The 27,218-nt window shown below is 42.0% G+C and overlaps 1 protein-coding gene across 1 annotated transcript in view; it reads left to right on the forward strand.

The window, feature by feature from the left end:
- SORCS3 (sortilin related VPS10 domain containing receptor 3) overlaps window positions 1–27,218 on the forward strand; it is a 523,227-nt gene that overhangs the window by 344,570 nt on the left and 151,439 nt on the right. The gene's annotated exons all lie outside the window — the stretch shown is intronic.

The following is a 27,218-nucleotide window of genomic DNA, read 5'->3' on the forward strand; positions in this document are numbered from 1 at the left end:
GAATACCTTAGTATAATTCCCTTAAAAAGTCAGGATATGGTCACTTATGGCCTGCACAAGAGAGGGGTGGGTGTGTTGTCTGTGTGGCAGGGAGGTGGTGGTGACGAGTACCTTGTACATATAAACACCTACACCAATGTCTTTGGAAGGAATGGCTTCACCTGATGCTGTCTATACCCACAAAACTATGCTCTGAATTAAAAAATATAATTTCCGAAGCATCCTGTGAACACCAGCTGTGTTTTATACACACAGTTCAGAGTTCTGGGAGAGAAAAGGAAACTGGATTATAGCTCTTGATTCAATGCCCCGACTATCCCAAGTTATTTTGTCCTCTCAGACCAACTAGTATTTGGTCTGTAACTATTGTTACAATTATTATTTGGTCTGTATTGGAACAATTAAGATTTCTCAATAGACGGAGGCAGAAACAGGGAATACTTGTTTCTCTGATATTCCAGCTGTAGAACCATAGCCTTCTGCTCAATCTGGACAGTGTCTCAGCGTCAGTGTGCTCTCACTCACATCCCCATGAACGAACTCTTTTTGTTTATTTGTTTTGTTTTGTTAATCTTCACCCAAGGAATTTTCCCGTTGATTTTCAGAGAGAGTAGAAGGGAAAGGGAGAGACAGAGAGAAACATCGATGTGAGAGACACATCGATTGGTTGCCTCCTGCATGTACCCTGACCAGGGCCAGGATGGAACCTACAACCGAGGTATGTGCCCTTGACTGGAATGGAACCCGGGACTCCAGCCCAAGAGCCGACTCTCTATCTGCTGAGCCAAACCAACTAGGGCACGAATGAACTCTTGAAATAGTAAGGCAGTCAGCTAACTAGGAAGTCACGTTGCTGGAGAAGGAAAGTACAACAAGCTGGATAAGCCTTGTCATTGTTTCTGAAGGAAATTAAGTAGAGGAGGGGCTATGCTTTCCTATCTTTGCAAAGAGCAAGACGAGATTCCTCCAGCTGCTGCCACCCTCCCCCTTCCCTTTGTGTAGCAGAAGGAATAAATCTCTAGGTCCTGATAATTCGGTTTCATCTCTCCTCCACTCTGTGCCACTTTCATATATGTCCCATGGGGAAATATAAAAGTTAGTGCCTGTGCTGGCTAGCCAAGTGGTAGCTGAAGACTCAATTTCTGTAATTATCGCTTCTTTGTTTCTGATGTTTAATTGCTGTGATTATTCTTTTAGATGTCTAGGAGGGAGTTGCAAAGAAGCATTCCATCACACAACACAGCAAGTCTTCCTAAAACTCCTTGCTCTGTATCTGTTTCTCTAAAATCCTGATCATCATGTTAGTTATTTCTCATTTTTTCCCTTCTCTTTCCATGGGCTCTTGGTCACAGAGGTTTATTGTCCACTGATCATTCCTTCCAGAGCCCCTCTATACTATAGTCTCTTCCCTCTTTACCTCCCCATCTCTGACTTTCAGCAAATCAATGTATTACCCCTTAGGTGAATATCCCTTAAAGCATCAAGGAGGGACAATTGGTAATAGGGTTTAATACTTTCGGTGTAACACCACTAGAAGGGAAATAATTACATTAAAATATATACATTCTGAGTGTTTTAATGCCTATCATTAAATATATGAACAAAGTTGTAAATATCTGTTTATTTATAGTGATATTTACTTCTTCCTTGTGGTAGGTAGCCTCCAACATGGCCCCTAATGATCTCTGGCTTCTGGAAGCCATGCCATTGTGTCATCCTCTCCCTTAAAGTTTAGGCTGAATTCAGTGACTTGCTTCTAGTGAATAGCATGGGGTATAGGTGATGAGATGTCACTTCAGGCAGGGGTATCCTTTTTTGCTTCTTTGGTCAAAGCAAACTGTCATGTTTTGAGTTGCCCATGTGGCAAGGACCTGAGGAAGGTCTCCAACCAATAGTAAGTGAGGCACTGAGGATCTCAGCTCAAAGCTTAGTTCCATTTAGGAACAACCTAGTCCTGCTGACAATCATGTGAGCAAGCTTGGCAGTAGATCCTTCTGCAGTCAGGCCTAAAGATGAGACAGCAGCCCTGGCAAACACACTGACCCAAGTCTTGTGAGAGACCTTGAGGCAGAGACACCCAATTGGGTCATGCCCAGATTCCTGACCCATACCAACAGTGAGATAATCAATATTTGTTGTCTTGAGCTGCTAGGTTTGATGGTAATTTATCACACAGAAATAGATAACCAATACACCTCACCCTGGTCATTATTTTTTGCTTGTTTATTTTTGAACATAAGGTAACTGCTTCTGTCATGGATCACTTCCCCCATTTTCCCTCTACTGGTATCAACTCCCAGATGTTGACCTTTGCTAATTGTTTGGGGCTACCTTTTCAGTAGGGAAATATCATGATGTCCTGAGCTTCTTGACATTTTGATGCTCAGGTTCTATGGGCTTTAACGGTTGAGTAACAGAACTCAGAGCCTTATCTTCTGTCTGAATGAAGCTAATTTAATATACTGTCATTGTCTGATCTTATTCTACTCTATTCTGTTATGTTCTGTTTGTATTCTACATTTTGATGGCAGGATGGCATTTTCTGAGAATGCTGTTAATTCTGAGTGTGTGTGTGTGTGTGTGTGTGTGTGTGTGTCTTTGTATATATATATGTGTGTGTACATAACCATATGGAGAAGTGCTATTTTCCCTTAAAACACAAACATCCCTTGTGTCTTGATCCTAGAGTTAGCCATCTCAGTCTGGTAGCAGCTGTGGGTGTAGAGGACATAAGGCAGAGATACAGAGCTATAGATGGGGAATGATTACCTTGAGATAAAGTGGTTGGAGTGAACCCTCTTGTACCTTTACCTCAATTTAAACTCTATAGATATCACCTGCTCTTAAATACATTATAGGTTTTGCTGAAAAAAAAGGGGCTCCATCTATTCAGCCAGAACTCATTTAGACCTTAGACCAGGGGTGGGCAAACTTTGTGACTCGAGGGCCACAATGGGTTCTTAAACTGGACCGGAGGGCCAGAACAAAAGCATGGATGGAGTGTTTGTGTGAACTAATATAAATTCAAAGTAAACATCATTACATAAAAGGGTACGGTCTTTTTTTTTCAATAGTTTTATTCATTTCAAATGGTCCGCATCCGGCCCGCGGGCCGTAGTTTGCCCACGGCTGCCTTAGACTAAGGCTCCTGAAGAGCCACGTGCCAAGTCATCCTTAGGCTATTAATGCATTATCCACGACAGAGACAGAGTTAAGGAATAGGCAGAATGGTTTGAGATTGCTTCCTGGAAAATCAAGGCCTTTTCAAACAAAGTTAACATTATGGGCTGAAATTTTGAAGCTGTCTCTAAATGTGCATCTACAATTTTGCAAACACAGTCATTTGCAATCTCGGGTAATAGGATTTAGGCATCGACCTGATATAAGGGATCCGATTTAGAGGTCCTTTGCAAACCAGGGTATGCCACAAATAATATTTAATTCAGCTCTCCCTTGCATTTTTAAAATGGTGAAGCAATTTAAAAATACATTACATTCAAAATAATACATGCAAGGTCAAGAGGGGAGATGTGAAAGCTCAGCTTGCAAGCAGAAAGCAGTTTCTCCTTTGCTGGTGGGAGCTGCTCATGGCGTTACGTCTGGTTGCATTTTGGTCTTGGAATAGCTGCCTTAATACTAAGAGTAAAAGGCAATGCTCAGAATTTACACACGGTCAGTCTTCCAGTGCACCGAGGAAGGCAGAATGCTCACCGTCTCCTTGGATGCCATCAAGATGTGCTGGACTCATGTGATAATTATGCTTAGCACATGTCAGTTCTATGAGAGAGGAGAAATCAGGATATATACATATATATATATATATATGCTATGTACTTAATGACTTCTTTACTATGAAAAGAAGGGGCCGTATTTGACTCTGCCTTGGGAAATCTGAAAAGATTGGTGTGTATTAAACACGGATTCAAAGATCCACTCACCTAATTCATGCAATAGAAATTCCTAGATGGAAATAGAAACATGATTCTATTCTTCCTTTTCCCTGACTTTTTGTGGGTGTCTCCAGAATCAGAGACATATGCTTTTTAAATGCTTTTTCTATGTGGTTGGTTATGTGAAGAACATGAGATCGATCCATGCAACTAAGAGACAATTGACTCTCATTGATGATAAACTTTCCGAGGGAAAAGTTTAAATGTTCTCATAGTGGATGAGATTTATAAACTTGTTTTAAACATTTAAGAAAATGCAGAAAAATAAAATAATGATCTATAATTTCGCTGCCCAGAAAACATCACTTAAAAATTTAAATATATTTTTTAATACTTTCCTCCCATCATAATATAATAATTTTGTAAACATATTTAAATTTTTATCACAGCCCAGAACATGCTGTTAATAAAATTTTGTAGTCTTAAAAAATAAACTTGAACATATTTTATTGATTTCAGAGAGGAAGAGAGGGAGAGATAGATATGAACATCAATGATGAGAGAGAATCATTGATCGGCTGCCTCCTGCACACCCCGCACTGAGAATTGAGCCTGCAACCCAGGCATAAGGTCTGACTGAGAATTGAACTGTGACCTCCTGGTTCATAGGTTGATGCTAAACCACTGAGCCATGCCAGCCGGGCTAAACTTGAACATATTTTCTGCCATCCTCTATGCTTTCTAAACATAATTTAAAACTTACAGTTACTTGCATTGTATTCTAATTGGTGGATATACAATAATTATATAACGGTCATCATTTAACATTGATCTTGCTTCTAAAACTTTACTATTACAAAAACCATTGGAATGTTGTTATGAAAACCTTAAGTAATTATTTGGTCAAGGTCTGATTATTATAACTTTTGAGGTAGACTATCAAAACAATATGTCTATAAGTATTGTCATGCTAAATTGTTCTCCAGAAAGTTTATACCAGTTTCCACTTCAACTATTAAAATACCATTTCACTACATCTCATATCAATTCAATTTAAAAAGTAATCTAATTTCTTATGCAAAAATGGATCTCCCTTGTTTTAATTTGCATTTCTTATCAGATCAGTGAGTTTAGACATGTTTTCATATATTTATTAGCCATTGTATTTCTTTTATGTGACCATCTGTTCTTGCTCCTTTTTTATTATGCGTTCTTCATATGGTCTTTAATTTTTTTCAATATTGTACCAGTTTGTTCTTTGGATTTTAATTATCTTATGATTTTTAACATACTTTTTAGTTTAAAAAAATTGTTGAAATCTTTTTACTTTTCTCATTACAATTTTTCTGTTACTTGAAGTTCAGATAGTACCCTCAACCTATAATCATGTAAATATTATTGGAAGTTTTCTGATTTATAATGCTGCTTTATTAACTATATAGCTATACTATGCATACTATTTATATATTACATATATATTAGTCAATCATATCAGGCATAAAAATACTATGCTTTCTCCTACATTATGCTTCAGAAAACCTCACACCATTATTTCATTGTGATTATATCATTATTTAATTATTTTAATAATTTTGTCCATACTGATGGATATTTTTAGAATTTATGGGATTTCTATTTACTATTTCTAGTAAAATGAAATCCAGTGAACATGTCCCCACTTAATTATGTTCCCATATTTTTAATTGTTTCATTTGATGGTTTCCCATAGAGGAAACTGGTCATATTTTGGGTACTCTTGATGTAGGTGGCATTTTTCAGCTTCTATTCTAATGGATTGGTCGGTCCTCTGTGCTGAGCTGGACTGCACTGTGTTTAATTATTGTTTATAACACAACATAGTGTCCAGCTGGGCAAATCTCCTTCCTGTAAACCATAACAAAATAAAACAAAAATAAATAACTAGCTTCCTTGTCAAAATATTCTTGGCTTTTCATACCTATCCATTCATCCAGATGAATTTGGAATCACTTTGTCATGTTCCCAAATCTCCCAGTTTCCCCACCCGATAAAGCGACTATTGATCAGAATTACAGCAAAGCTATACATTCATTTGGAGAGAATGGAATCTTTTTCAATACCCAGTTTCATTTTTGACTATATGGTTTGTCTTTCCTTTCCTTCCCCTCCTGTGTGTTCCTTGGTGAAGTTGTATAGTTTTCTTCATATCATCCCTATGCAGTTTCAATTAATATTATTTCTAGAAATTTCCACCTTTGGTGCTATTTTACATAAAAATATTTTTCACACAGCATCCTTCTTCAGCCTGGTATGACTGAGCTGGGTCGCCATGAGGTGTAGCTGTAGTTTGCCTATATGAGCACATAGTTAGCACCCTAAGATTCTTTACCTTATAAAGAAAACATTTTTTATAAACTTCAAGTGATTGAAGAGTGTGATGTGACTAGTGGGGTTTAGGGACCTAAATAGGAGGAGAGTTCTCCCCTTTATAGCTGTGTGACCTTGGGCAATTGTTTTTCTCTGTGTCTGATGCCCCAATCAGAAAGGACACCAACTGGTATTCCATGCCATTGCCTCCTGGCTGAATGTCAGTCTTCTCAGCCTGGCACATAGTAAGCACTTAATAGATATTAGACATGAAATTAATAATGAAACATCTTACAGATAAGAGGATCATGGACAAGATGACCATCCTCCTGAATTTGGTGGCAAATAGCTCTTTGCATCTCACTGAAGCAGGTTCAGTAAGTCTGAATATTTTTCCCCTCCACAATCAAATCCCCTTGCCAAATGGCCAGTGTTTGTATTTCTGATGTGTTTTTCCAGCTATCTGCATATGTCTTAGTATTATATTTATTAAAACTATTTTAGAGAAAATTATTTCTGGCTTGATGTTGGTAAAAATAAATACAATTCATAAGACCATAAACTAAATATTGTGTTGTATCGATCATGTGTGCTTTAACAGATGTGATGCAAATGTTGAGACAAATCCATGAGGATTGCTGAGGGACCACGGCCAGAACTGAAAACACCAAAAGAGTATTAGGGGATGTTCTATGATTTCTCAGGGTATGGAGGGTTCGAGTTAGCCTGGTAAACCCATCACAGCCTTCCTAGAGGAGAATTGGAGAATCTTTAAAAGTGGATTGAATTGGTGAGTAAAAAAGGGAGACAGGTAATCCTGGGAAGGGGGAATAATTGGGAAAAAGCCCAGGTCATGGTATGTTTGGAGAGAAGTGAATAGATCTGCTAGAAAGGGATTCTCAGCTTCAGCATTTTTGACATTATTCTGGCTGGATCATTATCCTATGCATGGTATGAGCTTTAGCTGGATCCCTGGTCTCTGCTCCATATATGCCCACAGTACCCCCTAAGTTGTGCAAATGTCTCCAGATATTGCCAAATGTTCTGTGAGAGGAAAAATTGTCTCTCACCCCCTGCCATTGAGAACCATCCTGCTAGAAAAATAGGATTTGCATTGAGAGACAGGGGGAGTGAAAGTAGGGACACAAACTAGATTTAGATTGTAAAAGGGGGGCCTTCTGTAAAAGTGGTTTAGACTTGTCTCTCTGGGTAACAGAGGGCATTTATCCTTTGTGCAAGGAAATGACACGATGGTCATGTTACATGATTTATTGACATTTGGCACTTTCCTTGAGACGTTCAAGTGCATTTATGTGCAACTTTCCGTCAATAGATAAGGTACTGATTTTTCTCATCACAGATGCAAATCTTTTTTTTTCCCCATTGAATTTGATTTAGAGAAAGTGGAGGAAGGGAGAGAGAGAGGGACACACAGAGAGGGAGACACATTGGTGTGAGAGACACACATCGATTGGTTGCCTTCCACACTTGCCCTGACCCGGCTGGGGATGGAATCTGCAGTCCAAGTACATGCCCTTGACCAGGAATCAAACCCAAGACCCTTTGGTGAGAGGGCCCATGCTCTAACCATGGAATAACACTGGCCAGGGCACAGATACAAATCTTTTAAAGCATCCTGATCCCAAGTTCCATTCTCTAATGAAAAGCTTTAGATTTTTTAACAAGTATATACCTAATATATGTTTTTCAAAATGACACATTTTGTTTATATTTTAATTGATACAACAATTAAAGGATTTTATTAAACTAAAGACTTAATCATTTTAACAAAACACCTTTTATTCTTCCTTGTTCTTTTCTAATTTTTGTAGACATAAAAGTCATTTCTCACTAAATTATAATTATATTATGTCCCCATTTTATGCCTTCTTTGTTTTACTTACACCAACCCTAAATCATATTCTCTATGTGTCATAAAGATCATTTTGAAGGTGGCAGAATATTCCACTCTCACTTACACTAAAGAATTATGAAAAAGTTAGAGTGGGAAGAACCCTGAAAGTTGATGATCTGGTCTAGAGATTTCTCCATTAGTGCTCTTGGGAGCTCTGGGGGCAGGGTGGGATTGGGGTTCTGATAAATTGCCCCAGCGACCACCTGGTGCTTAGTGACCAGGTCCTTGGTCCTCCCATTTTTGCTTCAGCCAGAACTACTAAGCTTCTTAATTAGATTTATATATTAGGCTTCTGTAGAACATCACTTTGAAGATAGAAGGCCATTTCTGAAAGAAAGAAACAAAAATGTTTACAAAATCATTGATCTAGACCAGGGGTGGGCAAACTTTTTGACTCGAGGGCCACAATGGGTTCTTAAACTGGACCGGAGGGCCAGAACAAAAGCATGGATGGAGTGTTTGTGTGAACTAATATAAATTCAAAGTAAACATCATTACATAAAAGGGTACGGTCTTATTTTTTTTAGTTTTATTCATTTCAAACGGACCGGATCCGGCCCGCGGGCCGTAGTTTGCCCACGGCTGATCTAGACTGTTGTTTTTTTTCTCAGTTTCTACTGGTATTACAGTTTTCAGTTTATCTTTCCTCAATGATTACACCACCCTGAAATGTCCAACACCAGTGTAGACAGTGCTTGAATGGTTCAAGTCTTTACCAAACGCCCTAAGCCTATTGTGTTAGAGGTACCTTCTTCTCTATCCACGGGGTTTACTTTGATTTGCCAAAATCATGCCATATTCACATGGACATGATTTTGGCAATTTAAGTGCCAATTCAGGGAACCAGGTATAAGAGAGGATATAAGGGTATGGTTATTGAGTTGGAAGAAATGGACCCTTTTATTTGCTTGGTGGTAAATGGTACTGAGGATCAGTTAGTCACACTGGTTTTTGTCGTTGGTGGTGGTGGTTTTTTCTCAATGGATGCCTAAAACAGGAAATTCTTTTAGGAAGCTAGGTTTTTCAGCTGTTACATACTGCTTTTCAAAAATAACAGTTTTCCTCTTGCATAGATGTTTTGTGTATATTTGAATCTAGCAACTGGCATTTGCTACCACCAATTATGGGACAATATTCTGATTCAAGAATACATGGTGATTCTCTGTAAAGCCCTCCAAATCAGGACACATCCTTCCCCTATAGTCACCTTACTCATCTGCTCTTTGGAAAGGCAGCCTGGATGATGGATTAGTGGCATGCCCCGCCCCTTCACATCTCCCAGCTGGGCTGGCTAGCCCTGTCATAGTCAGACATTCTTCAACCTTTTTCCTAACAGAGTGGAGGAGGAGCTGTCAAGTAATTTGGGTAGAACCATGCACAATGGAAGCTGAGAGAGAGCGCCCCTGGGGGACTCCTGCTCTGCCCATTCAGCATTTTGAATGGATTTGTGGAGACTAAAGCTTTGAAAAGGTCGAACCTTGGCACCTGTCTGATTTGTAAAAGGCACCAAAGTAAGCAATAATTGCCAAGGAGCCAGGACAAAAGCACTGGGGGGGTTTCCGTTGGGTTAGCCCTGCACTTGTCCTGCTACAGCTGGGAATGAGAGGTCCAAGGTCCTGCTTCATACATTTTTTAGCCTCATTGTCCCCTGTTTAACAAGTGTCATTAAAAAAAGTGACAGTGAAATAGAACAAAGGGAGCTGGGTTTTATTACTCTACTTTTGTGGAGCATGAATTACCTAATTGGGGAACTATACCTCCTTTCTTTTTTCTTTTCCTTTCCTTTCTTTCCTTTCCTTTCTTTCCTTTCCTTTTCCTTTTCCTTTTCCTTTTCCTTTCTTTTCTTTTTCTTCTTCTTCTTTTTTTAAATGGGAGGTTTGTTAGGATCTTTCCAGAGCTGATATAAATTCAATAAATTAAGTAGAGAAAATCTGTGACCCAATTGGAACTAATATAATGTAATATTGAATGTCAACTGAAAAAAACAAACCAACCATGTACCAATGAATGTAAAAAGAAACAATGCAAAAATAATAACAAAAAAAGCATTGATTATTTATTTTCCCCCAATCCACTGGTGAAATATAGTAGTTCCTTTTGCTTAGAAAAAAATCTGTGACCTTGAGAGATTGAGGAGGAGGCAGGGATTCTGGTTGCTAGTTCTACTTCTGCCACTGGAATACCGGCCAGGCGTTGGGGTGTCTCTGGCTTCCTATGTATTTATTTGCAGAATTGAAGGACTTACCAGCAGGTCTTGGAAGTTTGATCCAATGCTTTCATCCCAAGAGTCCACAATCCTCTTGTAGCCTGGGTATTGCTATCCAGCATTGAGTGGTGGCAGGAGAGGAAATCCTGTTCTCTCCTCTGATGGGGGAGAATTTTGTTTCTCAGATGATGGTCAAGGGAGAACCTGCAGTGGGTTGAGCTGAGTTTGTTAAAAATGCAGATTCTTTATCTGAATCTCTAGACCTTGGCATCAGGACTTTCCATTCTAACATTCTCCCAGCAATTCCTTTGCCCATTGAGTTTCAGAAACCAGAGCAGGTGTTTAGGCAGGTATCTAAACCAGGGGACAAATCAGTAGGGTACCAAATATTATGCTTTGAGTGGCATAGACTGGAACTCTTTACCAAAACCTTCTCCTTTCTCTGCAGTATTTGAAATCCATAGTTAAAATCAGTGATGACATTGTAGTGGAAGAAGATATTGCTATCTCCAGGAATCTTTTGAAAATGCATATAATCCAGGCAAAATGAGATAATATATTAAAATGTGTTTTGAAAGCTGTAAGACACTATTAAAATATTTTTAAAATGTTGTATAGATGTTAGTCATTATGAAAACAATACCTCTAGTTTTTATGAACACTGTAGCATGAATGAGGTTATTGATTTTATCAATGCTTATTTAGATGTGCTTACTGAGGAATTCCACTCCAGAGATGGCTTTGAGTCTCTTCTCTGTGAACAGAGTATACATACAAAGGGATGCAAGACAAGAGGTGTGGGTTGTTGTTCCAATTCTTTCTTAAGTAATTTAGACTTGTTGTCATTTAAGTCCGGGTGCTTTTTGACTACATATGCAACGGTTACTTCCTCAACCTCTTGACTGTCAGATCATGCATGTGACTCACTTTCTTTAAGTTTAGCAGATGTGACCCAGGCAGAAGCTTTTAAAATGCCTGTCCAGTGGGGTGTGCCTCTGTCATTTTTGGCATGCCATGGTCAGTTCACCCCAGGCTCCATAATGAACACATGGCACATGCCTAAGGCCACATCTCCGTGAAGTCCCAAGCTCCGCCCAATCATAGCTTGGAGTGGACCTCCCATGGAGCCCAACCTAGACAAGCCAATGCCCAGCTGGTTCCTAGATATTTGAGCAAATTAAATAACTGTTGTTGTGAGCCACTGAATTTTGGGATGGTCCATTGTGCAGCAAAAGCTAATGGATAAAGTAGGACAAAGAAGAGTCAAGACAATTGGACACATGCCTGATACAAAGGATGGCAAATGGCCAAGACAGAGGTACAACCTGAGATAGACTGATCAGGAGAGGCAGCATCCAATAAGGACTTCATGGAGGAGGTGGCATCTGAGAAGAAACTTAAAAGATGGGTTGGTTGCAACAGGCAGAGCTTCTGGGTGTACTTGTGGGCCTTCTCGTGTGATGCCATGGTGAGCATTTCAGGCAGAGGAAGGAGCAGTGGGAGAGCCTCAAAAGTGTGAGAACATGGGCTGTGTTAGAAAATTGTTAATAGTTCAAGCTGTCATGAAGTTCAAGTTCTGTGTGTATGGGAGAAGAGACGCTGATAAGGCTGGAAAGAAGATTAAAGTGGTAACTTAGAGGTTTTAAATGCCAGGCTGAAGATTTTGCAGCTAGTGTGGTATACCCTTGAAGGGTTCTTCACAGGGCCAGGCATGCTCAGGACTGGCCTTTAGGAAGGTCATTCTTGTAGTGGGATGAAGGGCAAATGAGAGAAGGAAGAGCTGGTGACCAGGTGGCCTATTAAAAGGCTATTCCTTGGGGCAGTGAGTACTGAAAAGAGGAGATGGAACTCCAGGAAATTCTAGAAAATGTGCTTTGCAATTAAACATGAAAATGAACATCTTGAAGAACAGGAAACAAATCCAAATCCTTCTGCCATCCTACAGTATTGTTTTTGATCTCTTTAATATCTAAAACTTCAAATTCTACTTCGAAATCAGTCAACAGGTTATAGTGACCACAGATTTATAGATTTTACAAATAAATTTTTAATGAGTGTTTAAATTCAGTGTATTATTTACCCACTTCCTGGAAAGCCATGCCCTGGACTTATGTATAATTGCCCCCAGGGTAACAAGGATCTCAACAGAAGGTTCCCTGAGTAGCTTTGCAGTTGTTTTTTTGTTGGGGGTGGGGGGTGGACATTGTAGGCAATGTCCCCTGGGGAAGTAGACTGAGGTAGAGACTTGTGTACAGGAGGTTTGTTGGCAGCTCCCAGGAATAGCATCTGCTTTGAGAGGTGAGGGATATGGCACGGGCAGGGCAGAGGATGGGTGCAATGTGGTTGTGGCAGCTGATCCCATGGGAGCTGTGTGACTGGGAAGGGCCTTCAGAGATGCCCCGCCTTGAAAGGATTGGGCCTTCATCCTGCACATAGACCAGCTATAAGATGTGGGCTACCCTGGGGAAGGGGTGGGACTTGGTGAGGCGGCTAGCCACCAGTTGTGTTTGAGCATGCTCAGTGAGAGGCTCACAGAGAGTCATCAGGTGTCCATACTTCCAACCCTGGGAGGGAATGTCTGGTGCAGAGGGGGTCAGGCAGCACACCACTGTAGTCACCACTGGATTCCCAATTTGTCTCCTTGTGCCTAAGAGGAAGATGGACTTTGATAATAATAGCAGTAAAGGACAATGCAATAGTAAGTAAATAGCAATGATAATGCTAAGTTATTAAGGGCTTATGCTATGTCAAGCAATGTGTTAGATCCCTGGCATCCATTATTGCAATTATCTTTCTGACCAGTGTGCATGGAGAACAATGTCGTGTCCAGTGTGTGGGGTTGGCTTCAGACTGCCGGGGCTTGAATCATGGTTGTACTGCCTTCCAGCTTTCTAACCAGGGCACCCAGGGCCTCAGTTTCTTCATGTAATTAACGCCAATAGTTATTGTTTCCATAGGGTTGTGTGCAGTGTTATGTGAACTAGGAAATAATGGGGCTGGTTTTCCTGAGTTCAAAGGCCATACTGTCACGTTTAATTTTTGGTGCTTGTGGGAAGGTGGGCCAGAGAAGGCTGCTATGATAAGGACCCTGATCAGCTAGAAGCTGTTAGGTGTCTTGGGTGAGAGTCAGGGCTGAAAGCACAGTGAAAGAGAGAATCGTGCTAAGCAAGGGCATGCAGAAGACTAGGAAGCTCAGAGTCAACCAAAGGCTGACCTGGTCCTAAAAAGAATGAAACCTGGGGAGTCTACCCTCACTTTATTGTACTGACCACCACCCTTGGAGGTTTAACTGAGAAAGGTCCCTGCATGTTAACTTTTCTCAGTGCCATAGTCAGTGGTCGGCAAACTGCGGCTCGCAAGCCACATACGGCTCTTTGGCCCCTTGAGTGTGGCTCTTCCACAAAATACCACATGCGGGCACGCACGTACAGTGTGATTGAAACTTCATGGCCCATGCGCAGAAGTCAGTATTTTGTGGAAGAGCCACACTCAAAGGGCCAAAGAGCCGCATGTGGCTCGCGAGCCAGTTTGCCGACCACTGCCATAGATGATGTCTATCAAGATGCTTCCATTCAGCCCCAGAACAGCGCCAGGCTCCGTCAGACACTTTTTGGTGGAAAAGGTTTCTTTAAGGCTCAGAAACCTGTCCTAGTTATAAAATGAGGCTTCTCACCCCAGGTGTGATTGCTGGACTGGAAAGTGGGTGGGTCCAGGGAGAAACAGCAGCGGGGGGAGGTGACCATGGAGAAACTTACTGTTGTATGTCATTAATCACTAATTGCTGAATGATTTTATTATATGGCAGCTATAAAATATCACTTGAGGTTTTACAGCCAGTTCTGGCTTTAAGAAAACAATTCCTTATGTCAAAGTGACTATTAAATTAAGTGATTCCGTATTAAACATCCGATGGGCTCCAGATGATTTATGGGGCTGTACAATGAATAAGAACCTTTTCCTTCCGGCTGCTCTGAGGATACCAGCAGCCATTTCTGGAACAGCTGTGGACTTTGGGAACTCAAGAGAGACACGCTGGTTCCTAAGAGACCCCTGGTTGCTTCAAGCTGGAAGGGAGTCTTGAGAAAACAGACCAAGCGCCCTCATTTACAAATAAGGAAACTGAGGCTCAGAGAGGTGACATGCCCAACCCTCATCGCCTGTAGACAGGCTGCAGTTACTAGTAACTATGTATTTTTCCCATTATTCCCAGCTTGTAAATGACAAAGTGAGTCCCATTTTGTAAATGACAAAGTGAGTCTTAGCAAACTCTTTTTTTGTAGGTTAGCTCAAACACAACCGCTTCTAAGATAAGGCTCAATGCCTTTTAATGACTCCTATTTGCATGTGTTGCCCTGAATTTACTTTTATGTGTTCTAGGTGGTACAGACCCAGAAAATGACCTGCAACTGAATTGTTTTGTCCTTGCAGTGTATTTCCACTGAAGGGTTCATTCACGGTTTCGCACTTGGAGCTCTGTGAAACCACCGAATATATACCAGCCACAGCCCTTTCCTTCAGAGAGCTTGTCATGCAGCCTGGGGACCTGATCATATGGTGTCCAATGCCCGAGTGTTCATCTGTGTGATCCAGATAATTTGTGCCATAGGAAACCGGAGGTTAGTGTAGGTCTCAGAGGTGGCGAGACCCAGCAAAGCCGGATGAGCGTGATGGGGATATGTCAGCCGGAGCTAGAGACTCAGACAGGAATACACGTGATGCTTTGAGATGCTGAGCAGTAGGGCTTTCTGGAGCACACCGGAGAAGCCTTGGCCAGGCAGGATGTGATCTGGTTATAAAGGACTTAAAACCCAGGCAGAGGAGTTGAAAATCCTGAGCTTGTGTTGTCTTAATGTTTATTTTTGCCGACTTTTCTCATTAACCGATCATGTGTACTAATCTCTCCCTAACTAGATTAAGAACTCTTTCTAGACAAAAATCTTGCTAGATTTTCTCTAAATACATTGCCTCACACAGTATTAGATATATGAATAATTACAAGGAGAAAAGAAGGAAGGAGGGAGGGAGGGAGGGAAGGGAGGAAGGAAGGAAGGAAGGAAGGAAGGAAGGAAGGAAGGAAGGAAGGAAGGAAAGGAAAGAAGGAAGGAAGGAAGGAAGGAAGGAAGGAAGGAAGGAAGGAAGGAGGGAGGGAGGGAGGGAGGGAGGGAGGGGAGGAGGGAGGGAAGGAAGGGAGGGGAGGAGGGAGGGAAGGAAGGAAGGAAGGAAGGAAAAGGAGGTGAAGGGAGTTAGGAGAGGAAGGGAGAAGGGGGGACGGTCCTGCCTGCTGTGTCGACAAAGGGCCACATGAAAAAAGTCTGGAGAAGATGCAAGGCTTGAGGAGCTGAGCTTCCCTGGAGAAAATTTAGGAAGCAGCCAGTAGCCTGTGGCTCAGCTCTGTGACCTTCCTGGTGGCCTCACAGTGGCAGCCCTGGGTGTGCTGCTGGCTCCCACGGTTCCTGCAGGTGGCCCCAGAGTGCCACCCTAGCATTATCTATTCACTCGATTAATTCTTTCAACAAACATCTGTTGAACATCTATTAGGAGCCAGGCACTGCAGGAGGCACCAGGATATAATGGAAGGCAAAACAGATATGGTCTCTTTCTCCTTAGCACTTATATAGTCCAGCAGGGAAAACAGACGATGATCAAACAATTAAAGATGTAATTGCTAACTGTGATAAAAGCAATAAAGGACAATTAAAGGTTGTCATGTAAGTGTAAAACAGAGGGACTCAGCATAATTTGTGAGTTTTAAAGGCCTGCCTTAATAATGTATGTATAACAAGGAACCTAACCCAGTCAGATATATGCATATATTTAGCAAAACTAAAATATGTAGGGTCCAAGTAATGAGAAGTATTCCTGTAGGAGTTTATCTGTCTTAATCTATATATGAGTGAGTCTGAGGCGGTTCAGTAAGTTGTGGATGACATCAGTAGTTCTGGTTCTAACCTGACTCTCCTTCTACAAAACCATGTGTTTGCGGTTAATTCCCTCCTCCCTGTGCATTTCAACTTCCTTAACTGAAGAATGAGCATTTATGTTAGCATCATTGCTCAAAGTATAATCCAGGGTCCAGTTGTGGTCCATAAACTGTTACTGGTCTGTGAAGAAGTAAGTATAGGTAAGTATATCCACTGAGAGTCTTTAGAAACTTGTAAAGCAATTTATCATCCAGTGATTTGTTTCTTGCATTGACAAAAATATGAGCCTGCTATAGTTAGGGAATATATATTCCTCCCAAGTGGTTTGAAAAATCAACTGTACAAGATGATGTCTGAGAACCCTTCCAGTCCTAAGAGCTTTTGACGCTATTGAAATGGGCTAGAAGCTTCCAGATCAGTGCTTTAAAATGCCCAAGGTGAGAGCTAGAGTCTGGAGTTGACTAATTATGAATGAAAAGCTCTCCTTCAGCATGCGTCTCTGAGACATTAGCCAGGCCAACTCTAATGCGTGACTAGAACACAAGCATCATGATGTCATTGGAGTCGGAAGATGGTATCTAAGAAGACAGTCTCAGCATGGCCTCAGCTGGCAATGTACCTGATCTGCAGGCCAACACTGAGCACACCAGAGCATCTTCATAAAAGGTTAGAAGAAAATAGGAAGAAAAACCCAGTAAACTCAAGTGACCCAATATATATATTTGATATTCATTCTTTCTTCATCCATCATCCATTTCACTCCCATCGAATTGCTCCAAAACTACTTTGATTTATAAATGGAATTTAGGAAGTGAGTAGTGTGAAATATAAGCAATTTGAACTTTGAAAAGCAGCTCCCATGAAGCCGAGTAAAGGCACTTAAAGGACTTCTATTTCCCAACTCCCTAGAAACAGTGACTTACAGTGTCTCTGTTTAACTGCCTGGATGGATGGTCCTCTGAGAAAACACTGTGCTTTATAAGAAGCTAATACTCAGAAAGGGATTTTAAAAATTAATATTCATTCATGGCCTCATCTGGTGGAACAATACACACTGGTGTTTGATGACCATGTTGCACAAAAGACTTGCGTTCATACTAAGCAGCAACCCCTCTCTCATTGCCGTCTCCACTAAAATCTTTCCCTGTGAACATCAGTTCCTTGGCTATCTCCTAGTCAGTGTTCATGGTGTCTATTCTAGACACGTGGACTTGCTAGGAAACTGCACTTGAGGAGGTAGAGATGCACAGGAGGAGAAGGATCTGGGTTTAGAGGTTGAAGAAGCCGTAGATAAATGACTGACAGGCTGGGGCTGCCACCTCATTGGGCCCAGAAGTTGCTTTTTCCTCGCTAGGAGAAGGACTGGTGTGGGGTGGTGGATTTGCCACATCATAATGGATAATTATTTCCAGAGACCTAATTGGATTTATCATTGTCTCCAATAATTTGGTAAGCACCCACTGTATGTCATTCCCTTCCTGAAGAAAGAGAATCATAATTACTTGATTAACCAAACAGCCCTTGCTCTTGTGCATAGTATTTTTCACCCAAATTATCTCCCCTTCTGTTCCTTCTGTGGGCTCAATCTAATCTTCACCACTCACCTTAGCTCCCTCCCTGCTTCCCTGCCCCTTACAACCTACAATATGGAAATGCATTACTTGTCCTTGCTCCTCTATACTCAAAAGTTTGTTTCACTTATTTCTCTGCTGTGTTAGAAGACTAGCTGTACCTTTCTAGTGAACTTAGATTTCCATTTCCATTTTAAAATCTTGTCTCTTTCCACCTTTCAGAAGCTGTGCTTCATCACTTGCTTTCTAGGTCCAGTATCTTCAAACTCTATTTCATTCCATTAAAAATCAAACAAACAAACAAACTAAACAACAATGCTTGCCAGTACGGCTTAGTTGGTTGGAGCTTCGTTCCATGCACTGGATGGTCCATGGACTAGATCCTCCATCAGGGCACATATCTAGGTTGCAGGCTTTGTCTCCATTTGGGCCCGTATGGGAGGAAACCGATATTTGTGTCTCATATTTTTCTCTCACATTGATGTTTCTCTCTCTCGCCTCTCCCCCTCTCCCTTCTTTCTTTTTCCCTCTATAAAAAACAAACAATTAAAAAAGTCATAAACTCTCTTCAATCCTGAAAAGAAAAGGAAAAAAACAAAACAAACCTGTCTATCTTTCCACTCAAGTGACTTGCCTAGTTGCCTCCTTTTCTTCATTGTGAAATGTGATGAAGTTATTTATAATGAACGTCCTTCCTCACCTTCAAACCACCTTTAAACTCACTCAGTCTGCTCTCTCCAACACTACTCCCTGGATAGTGATCACCAGGGATCTCCTAGTGCCAAACCTTGTGCTCTCTCTTCATTCTTCATTCTACCGGACTTCAACAGATGTCCTCATTGCTGTCTACTTCTTTCTAGAGTCTTTGTCCTTCCTGTGATTTTCTTGTTTTCCTTTCTATCTTCCTGACCATTCCTGTGCTGCATCCCTCATTGACTATCTTTTATTTGGGACCCCTTATTAATATGTCACTTTTTCCAGAATGTTCTCATCATTGTCTTGTTTGCTTTTAAAAATATCCTTTTCTTGCCCTAACCGGTTTGGCTCAGTGGATAGAGCGTCAGCCTGCAGACTGAAAGGTCCCAGGTTCGATTCCGGTCAAGGGCATGCACCTTGGTTGCGGGCACATCCCCAGTAGGGGATGTGTAGGAGGCAGCTGATCGATGTTTCTCTCTCATCGATGTGTCTAACTCTCTATCCTTCTCCCTTCCTCTCTGTAAAAAATCAATAAAATATATATTTTTAAAAAATATCCTTTTCTTTTTTTTCCTAGAAAAGCATACCCATTAACATCACTACTGTTACTCCTATAAGGAACACCAAATCCTTTTGCTACTCTACTTTCTCTGGAATTATAGACACACACTTCCCATGTCCCAAGAGGCATCTTTTCCTCAATATTGCTTCGGTACTGCTGGATATCACTACTGTAATAGTTTTCAGTTACCTCAAAGCCCAAATGATCCAAAACAGGGCTTATTGCCATTCCCTCAGTTCACAAAAACTATATCTCTTATTTCCCCCAACTTGCTTAAATTATCCCTCCTTCTCTCTTAGGTTATCTCATCGTCCATCTACTAGTCTGATCTAGAAATATCAAATCACTCTGGACTCCCTTCCTCTATTCTCTCAGTCATCCTCACCTATTTGATCACCATGTCAGGTTCATGACACCTGCAAGACCTCTTTCCCAACTGCATTTTTTTGTTCCTACTGGCACTTCCTTTAACCAGGTCTGCATCATCTTTTGCCTGGACCAGCTTCCTCTCTGCCTTCTCTGCATTCGGTTTTGCCACAGCTTGAGTCAATGTTTTATATCATCTTGGAGTTTTCCTAAAATGCAAATAGTGATGTGGTCCTTCAGTTAAAAGCTGATGTTGAAGTCAAGAGAGAGCTATAAGAGAAGTTTAAATAAAAGTGTAATGACACACCGGTGAGTCATGATTACTTGTGAAGTGTGTCACACACATTTTGTGATCAGTAATAAAGAATTGAGGTTGATGAGTTATCTCTCCTCCATTTTTTTTGGTATCTTTAAGTTTGAGGCAATTCAAGGTTGTCAGTAAAATTATGTCATTCTTCCAAACTTGCATTCCTAAATGAATAAAAATCAATGGAATGACAGACAATGTGTCCCTAGCCTTTTCTGTCTCCCTTAGAGACCATAGTAAGCTGCATTTTTGGACAAACCATAAGAGATGTAGTGGATGCAAATCATTGCTGTGCGGGATTTTACTAAAGATCATTTGAGATCTTTTCAAAATCCTACCTGATTGTGTCTTATGCAAATAGTATCTACCATACTTTAATCAGGGAATCAAGACTGAGAAAAACTAGACTAGAGGTTCCAAACCCTTTAGCAAGGCATAGAGTGCCTTCTCACCCAGCTACTATAAACATTTTTCCAAACTCTTTATCGTCTACTGATCCTCATCTTCTGCCCATACCCAAGCAAGCATGTCAAACTCGCGGCCCGTGGGCTGCATGCCTTGCTTACTTGGCCTGTGTTAGCCTTTGAGTTTGACATGCTTGCCCTAGAGCCATCACTCTTCTGCATACATGCCATGAGATTGTTACCTGCAGGTTTTAATCCCTTTGCCAGGACGATGGAGGCGGGCCATGTAATTTCAGGCAATCAATTTACTACTATCTTCTAAAGCTCTGATGAAAAGTTACCTTCCTATTTTTTTTTCTTTTTAATCCTCACTCAAGGATATTTCTCCATTGATTTTTTTTAGAGAGAGTGGGAGAGAAGGAAATAGATAGGAAGGAAGAAGATAGAAATATGGATGTGAGAGAAACACATTGATGGGTTGCCTCCTGCACGCACCCCAACCAGGGTCCAGGCCTGCAACGAAGCTACATGCCCTTGACCGAATCAAATCCAGGACCCTTCAGTCCACGGGCCTATGCTCTATCGACTGAGCCAAACCAGCTAGGGCTAAGTTACCTTACTTTTGCAACCACCTGAACCCTCTCAAACATTTTCAGAGTTTCAGAGTTGTTAAGAGAATGTTTCCTAAAACAGGCATATGGGTTCCTCCATGAGAAGCTCTAATATTTTCACATTTTCTAAGCTTCAGTTCTGATTATAATGATGTCTACCTCAAAGAGTTACTGTGAAGTGTCTGTCAGGTAATTAACCATGCCCGGGGGTTCTTCAGACCTCCCCAGCATTTAGATTGGTTAATATATGCAACCCTATCAGGCAGTACATGGTAAGGCCACACTCAGTGGGGGTCAACCTCACTTCACATCTCTCCAAAGCATCTACACTGTGGAGGAAATTAATTTTCAGTGAGTTAGATGTTGTCCCAAGGTAATTCTCAGTGATACTTTCCAGCAGGGAGGCTTTGAAATGCCATTGCTCTCCTAATTAATACGTTGTTCTGTGCTGCACCCATAGGCAGATGGATTTATCCTCGTGCGGTACTTGACAGAGGTCAGACATGATCCCTCTCCATGTGTCCTTGTGTGCTCCCGGCAAGCTGGCCTCTTTCCTCTCCTTCCTTCCCAGCCCTCCCACCCCACCCTGCCTCCTGGTGCTGCCAGATCCTTAGCTCACTGGCTGAAAGTAATTATGATATCAGGCTGGGGTTTTGAGGCTTGGAAGGATTCCGCTCTCTCTTTAAATCTCATTTCTGACCGGAGTCGTTAAGCCTTCCCATCATCAAACATGCCATGTTTATTTCTTCCAAACAATGGACGACGGAGGAATTGGACTCTTCCCAGCCTTCCCTCTGGCCCTTCGACTCACTCCTGTTTTCAGTTCCATTTTAAAATGTCTTGAAATGTCATTAGGTTAACAGGATGACCATTCATCACTCTCATCAGCATCCTTGCCTTTCATGTCATTGTTAGGCCTATTTCACAGGTGAGGGAACTGAGGTGGAGAGTGTTATGTAAGCAGTCCAAGCTCACACAATTTACCTCAGAGCCAGGAGGCTTATTTCAAGGCCATTTTAACCACAATTTTATGGCACCTCTATGTGTCAGGTGGCTGTCTCCTTCAAGGCTATTTTCAGAGTCAGCACCAAGCAGATTTCTGGATCGCATAGACCTGACTCATAAATACCTGATATCTTCTGAGACGGGTGAAGTCCAAAGTCCTTTGTCGAAGAGCCACCTCCGAGGCAGTGATGGAGGTCCTTCAGATCACCTCTTTCCATGGACCATGGTCCCCAGCCCTTTGAGAATCCTGCACTGGACGGAGACAGCTCCTACTTTCTTCACAAACCACAGGACCCTCCCTTGACAGATACATAGGATGATTTCAGTAAAGCTGACAAGATGTTTCCATGTTTGTTAAACAAGAACCATTTGTTTTCCTCAGAAGCATCTGTTGAATAAACAAGATATCGGATGTGCCATTTGCTCATTGGAAATTAACAAAACCTTTAAAAATGGCAATTTGTCAGGAGTTATATGAGGCAGAATTCATTCCCAGCAAGTGAACAAATTGAAACCTCCTCCCCAGATTTCCTAGGATCTCCCAGAGCCAGTTGTACAGAAAAAGTGGTTAAAATTTGCCATCATTAAGGGAAATACGCAGAAAGTGATGAGGGAGAGCAGCAGTGTCCTGTTAGGGAGATGGAAGGATCCTCTCCAGGACGATGGGTGCGAGCCATTCCCCTTCTGGGTGGTGTTTCCATGTGCAGGATGCAGGTCTCCTGGATGGGAGGCAACATTTTCTTCTGTGCTGTTTCCAGGCATCATTTGGCAAAGCTGTCTTCAGATGTAGTTGTTCCTATATGTGGCTTCCCTTGTGTGTGGGGAGGGTTTAACTTACTATAGGAATAAAGGAGAGAAGGAAAATAATAAAAGAAATGAAAAGGCTGTCACTTCTCTCAGTGGATGCAGCAGTTACGAGGGAACTGGCTAAAGTGAAGTTTAGGTATCATTTTTCCCATGAAACACAAGAGCTTTGGAGTGTTGGTCCATTTGGACTTAATCCTTGAATGAGTGCAGTGTGCGGGCACCAGGTGGCCTGAGCTTAATGAATGGGTAGCGAGCGATAGCTGGCATTTACTATGTGTAGGCACCTTGCTAAGCAGAAGAGAATACTAGTGTGGTTTAGTTATATGCCCACAAATCTCTATTGTTACTCCCATCTATTGATGAGGAAACCAAGGCTTAGCAAAAGGTAGAAATGGAATTTAAACCCATACAGTTTGAGAGCGCGTTGACTTGCATTTCTTTAGATAATCTTTGAAGAGGCACGGTCCCTGGGACCCTAGGTCTGAAGACAGGGGGACAAGCTCTGAACCCGTGAGCCCTACCCTGGTCAGAAGCATAAATATATCAATCAAGATGTTTCTTCGATTCCTGGGAAGTACTGGCTGGCTTGAGGTTGATAATGCTCTTCTATCTGGGTCACAATTCAAATTCTTTATTTAGAGGGAGTTTGCAGAAGGGAAGGGTGATGAGCAGGGTGAATCCTCAGGCTTCCTACAGTGGGTCCCTGTGGGCTCTAGTTAGAAGCTAAGGAATGAGCTGACTCCAGGCTCAGAGCAACTTGCTGCCTCATCTCCTCCACATTAGCCCTCTTAGCAATTGATCTTGTAAACTTTCTAAATCGGAGAAATTAAAGATGAAAAAGGGCTTATTAAGTGATGTTGCCCCAGCCCTGGACTAGGCAGAATGATTCCCAGGAGGGGATTCCAGAGTGTCTGGTTCAGTTTAATTTTAATTGTCCCAGAGGGCCCAGCTCCTTGCTCTTCCCCTGGGCAGTCCTTCTCTGGGCTGGTGGATGCAGGTGTTAGTAACAACTCAGAGAATGGTGCTGCGCTGCATGTACATATTTATCTTAGACTCAGTATTTTAGGGCTTGGGATTTTTCACATGTTGCCTCTGCAATTTGTTGGAGTTGGGAGGAATCTTTTTTTTTTTTGGGGGGGGGGTGTAGATAAACATCTCTACCTGGAATAGGATCTAGCAATTATTTTATCTGTTTCTCCTTTTAGCCCGGAGATTTACCTGCAGCTGTATCTGTGCAGGTAAAATGTGGGAATGGGGGCTTATGACAGTAGTAGGGGTTAAAGACAGATCCATTGAGGAGACCAGCAACACAAATGGCTAACATGTATTGAGTATTCTGAAACCTAGGCTGAGAGTGCCATGCTATTATTGTCTGGTGTAATTCTTACAACAACACTTTGAGGTATGTTCTTATTTCCTTTTCAGAGATGAGGATTCTGAGTCTCAGAGAGACTCAAGGAGGTCAGGTGCATGTCAGGGTCACTTAGCTGGTGGGTGGTGGGGCTGGGATTTGAACTAACATCTCTCTGAGTTGCACCGTACATGTGTTACCCCCTATACTTTGTCACAGTGCCATAGTAAAATGTACTGAACAAGGCTGACGTGAGAAGGAGGAACAGGTAAGAGAGGACCAGTGCTGAATTTGAATAGAAAATGTCAGGTGGATCCTCAGATCAGCCAGGTTTCTTATTATGAAACTGAGAACTTTGCAGCTTGTGCAGGGAGCTCTCTGTGCAGATTCTAGGCATGGAGATCTTGGGGGTGTTTGCATATCTGTGTGCACTTAGACTGTAATCCCTTCCAGGCTTAGGCAAAGCAAATATTTCATTCACGTATCTTCTGCATAGAGAATAATGCTGGGCAGAAGGTATTCAATGACAGGTACATGCACAGTAAGTCTTCACTTAGCATCAACCATGGGTTCTGTGATTTATAGCAAAATGACAGAGAAGGAAACACATTTGACCATAGGCTAATTGATAAACACAAGAGTGAAGTTCCTATGGCATCTAATCAACATGATAATGAAATGACATTGAGCAAAACAATGTTATGTGAGGATCTGCTGCATAACTGGTTCATGTTGGTTTGCCCTGCTGCCCCTCCCAGGATGTCTTCGCTTATTAGAAAACGGGGTCTTTTCACTGATTCAATTAGTTCCCTTTGGCTGCTGTTGGCTAAGGGCCTGGGCATACCCATGGGCTGCTGGTGGTTAATCTTAGATCCCAGAATATTATCCAGGAAGGTCAGGCCTAAGTGGGGGACTATCTTGGGTCCTGGGGCAGGAGGGTGAGAAGCATGAGGCCACTGATTGGAGAATTCAGAGAGAAAATATTGAAAGGGGTGCTGGCGTCAGGGATGGGGGCAGTCATCAGAGAAGAGTGATCTCTATCACGATTTGTCCCCAAGTTGTCCCTAAGGAATTGTTTGAAGGAACAGGAAACCATATGCTTTTATTTCTTTCCCTCAATGCCCTGTTGTTTTCAGGACATAAATTGATCTATGTGATTTCACTCTCTGGGAACCATGAAGGGAAGGGAAGCTCCGTGGAGGTTATGGAAACATTTGAATTCTCTCTATTCTTCTTTGCTGCCTTGGGAATCTTGAGCAAGTCACTTACATTCTCAGGACCTCCATCGCTACATTTTCAATTTCTGGGTGATACATGAATTGGAGGTTTCTTCTTAGGGTTAAATGCTATGAAGAAATAAGGTGGCTGGCACCGAGCAGCTGGTTGGCACTTGTTGGTCATTTTTTCACCTTCCTCCCTCTTTCTCCATGGTGCCTCACAGGATGTGTGCCAGGCTGAGTCCATCTGACCTGGGTTCAAATCCAAAAGCTGTCACTTATTGTGGTGGTGACTTCCTCAAGCCACTTAGTTCCTCTGAGCCTTTAGCTCCTTATTCGTAAAACAGACAAAAACTGTGCCTCCTGTGTAGGAGTTTTGATCATTTGCTCAGTAGCATCATTGAGTGCCAGCTTTGTGCTGGGAAGTGGAGTTCCTGTGATGGGTGAGTCAGGAAAAGGCCCTTCCCTTCAAGAAAATGATCGCCTACAGGGGAGGCAGGTATGATTCTTATAATTACATGAATTATTTGAGTATTCAATAAGGTCACACACATGCCCTGGCTGGTTTGGCTCAGTGGATAGAGCATAGGCCTGTGGACCAAAGGGTCATGGGTTCAGTTCTGGTCAAGGTCACATACTTTGGTTGCAGGTTCCCGGCCCTGGCCGGGGCTTCTGCAGGAGGCAACCAATGGATGTGTTTCTCTCGCATCGATATTTCTCTCTGTCTTTCCCTCTCTTGTCAACTCTCTAAAAAAAAAAATCAATGGAAAAATATCCTTGGGTGAGGATTAAAATAATAATAATAATAATGTCACTCCCACAAAGCATTATATCACAGGGTGCAGCCCACCATAAGAAAGTGCACAAATATTAGATATACACTCTCCTTGGGGACCATCTTCTCCATGGGAGTCTCCATGTGATTATCACCTAGTCCCTCACACACTTGCCTATTGTCTGCCCTACCCATTATGCACATGAACTCATAAAGCAGATGCCCTTTTTCCACCTTCTCCCTTAAACCCCAGATAGGGCTGAACAGCTATGATGAGGCTTTTTTGTGTGACATGGGCTGTCTGCATAGACCCTGGGCAGTATGTCCACACGATATAATATACCAGAGTGTCTACTCCTAACAGTTCCGCAGCAAAGACTAGGAAATTCTGTTTTTATTCTCTTTCGCGCTAAGATACAATTAAAAATCTTACCACAGTAATTGGCAACATCTATTAACTTGATGAGAATTGCCGGAGGAGGCACATTTCCTCCCCTCCCCACCCCCTTCTGCACATTATTAGTCTATAAATACACCTGGTCTCTTTCTAGAACTTCCACAAAACATCCTCCCAAGCTGTCTCCTTAATGCCCTTTGCCTTTTTTTTAATTAACTCTCTGAATTCCTCCAGCACTTCAGTCGGTACCACATGATCATGCATCTAATTACAAGTGGCCTTGTGGCTTATCTGAGAGGCAGCCGTGGAAACCGCAGCCCTGAGAGCTCGGAGCTCAGAGTCAGCGGAGCCCGGCAGGAGCCCCAGCTCTGTTGGATGATCCTCAGTGACCTCTGCGGCCTGAGTTTGATCATCTGTGGAAAGAGAGCAATGATACCTACCTCCCAAGAGCCACACAATAAAGTTAGACCATGATATGAAAGTCCTCTATAAACTGTCAAGTGCTGGGACCACATAGCCCATATTATTAGAGAATAATGTTGGGCAGAAGGTATTCAATGACCACATAGCTTGAAGGACACTGATCTACTAGTCAATGTTCCTTTTACTTTGCCTGGAGAACCTGAACGCTGAAGGGGCAGGAGCTGACTCAGGAGTCATGAGAAGGCCCTGGGCATTGCTGAGCAACTCTTGGGGGAGGGTATTGGTAATGACTCTCTGGTTGCAAGAAACAGTAAATAACGTGAGCTAGCGTAATTAGAGGGGGAGAGAGAATAATTAGGATTCAAGAGAAGAAATACATTTAGATCTCAGAAAGGACCCTATCCTTGAATCTCACCCAGTATTCACTTTCTGTCTCTTATCTTTGCTT

Source organism: Myotis nattereri (assembly GCF_964212035.1).
Source record: "Myotis nattereri genome assembly, chromosome: 13".
Lineage (NCBI taxonomy): Eukaryota > Metazoa > Chordata > Mammalia > Chiroptera > Vespertilionidae > Myotis > Myotis nattereri.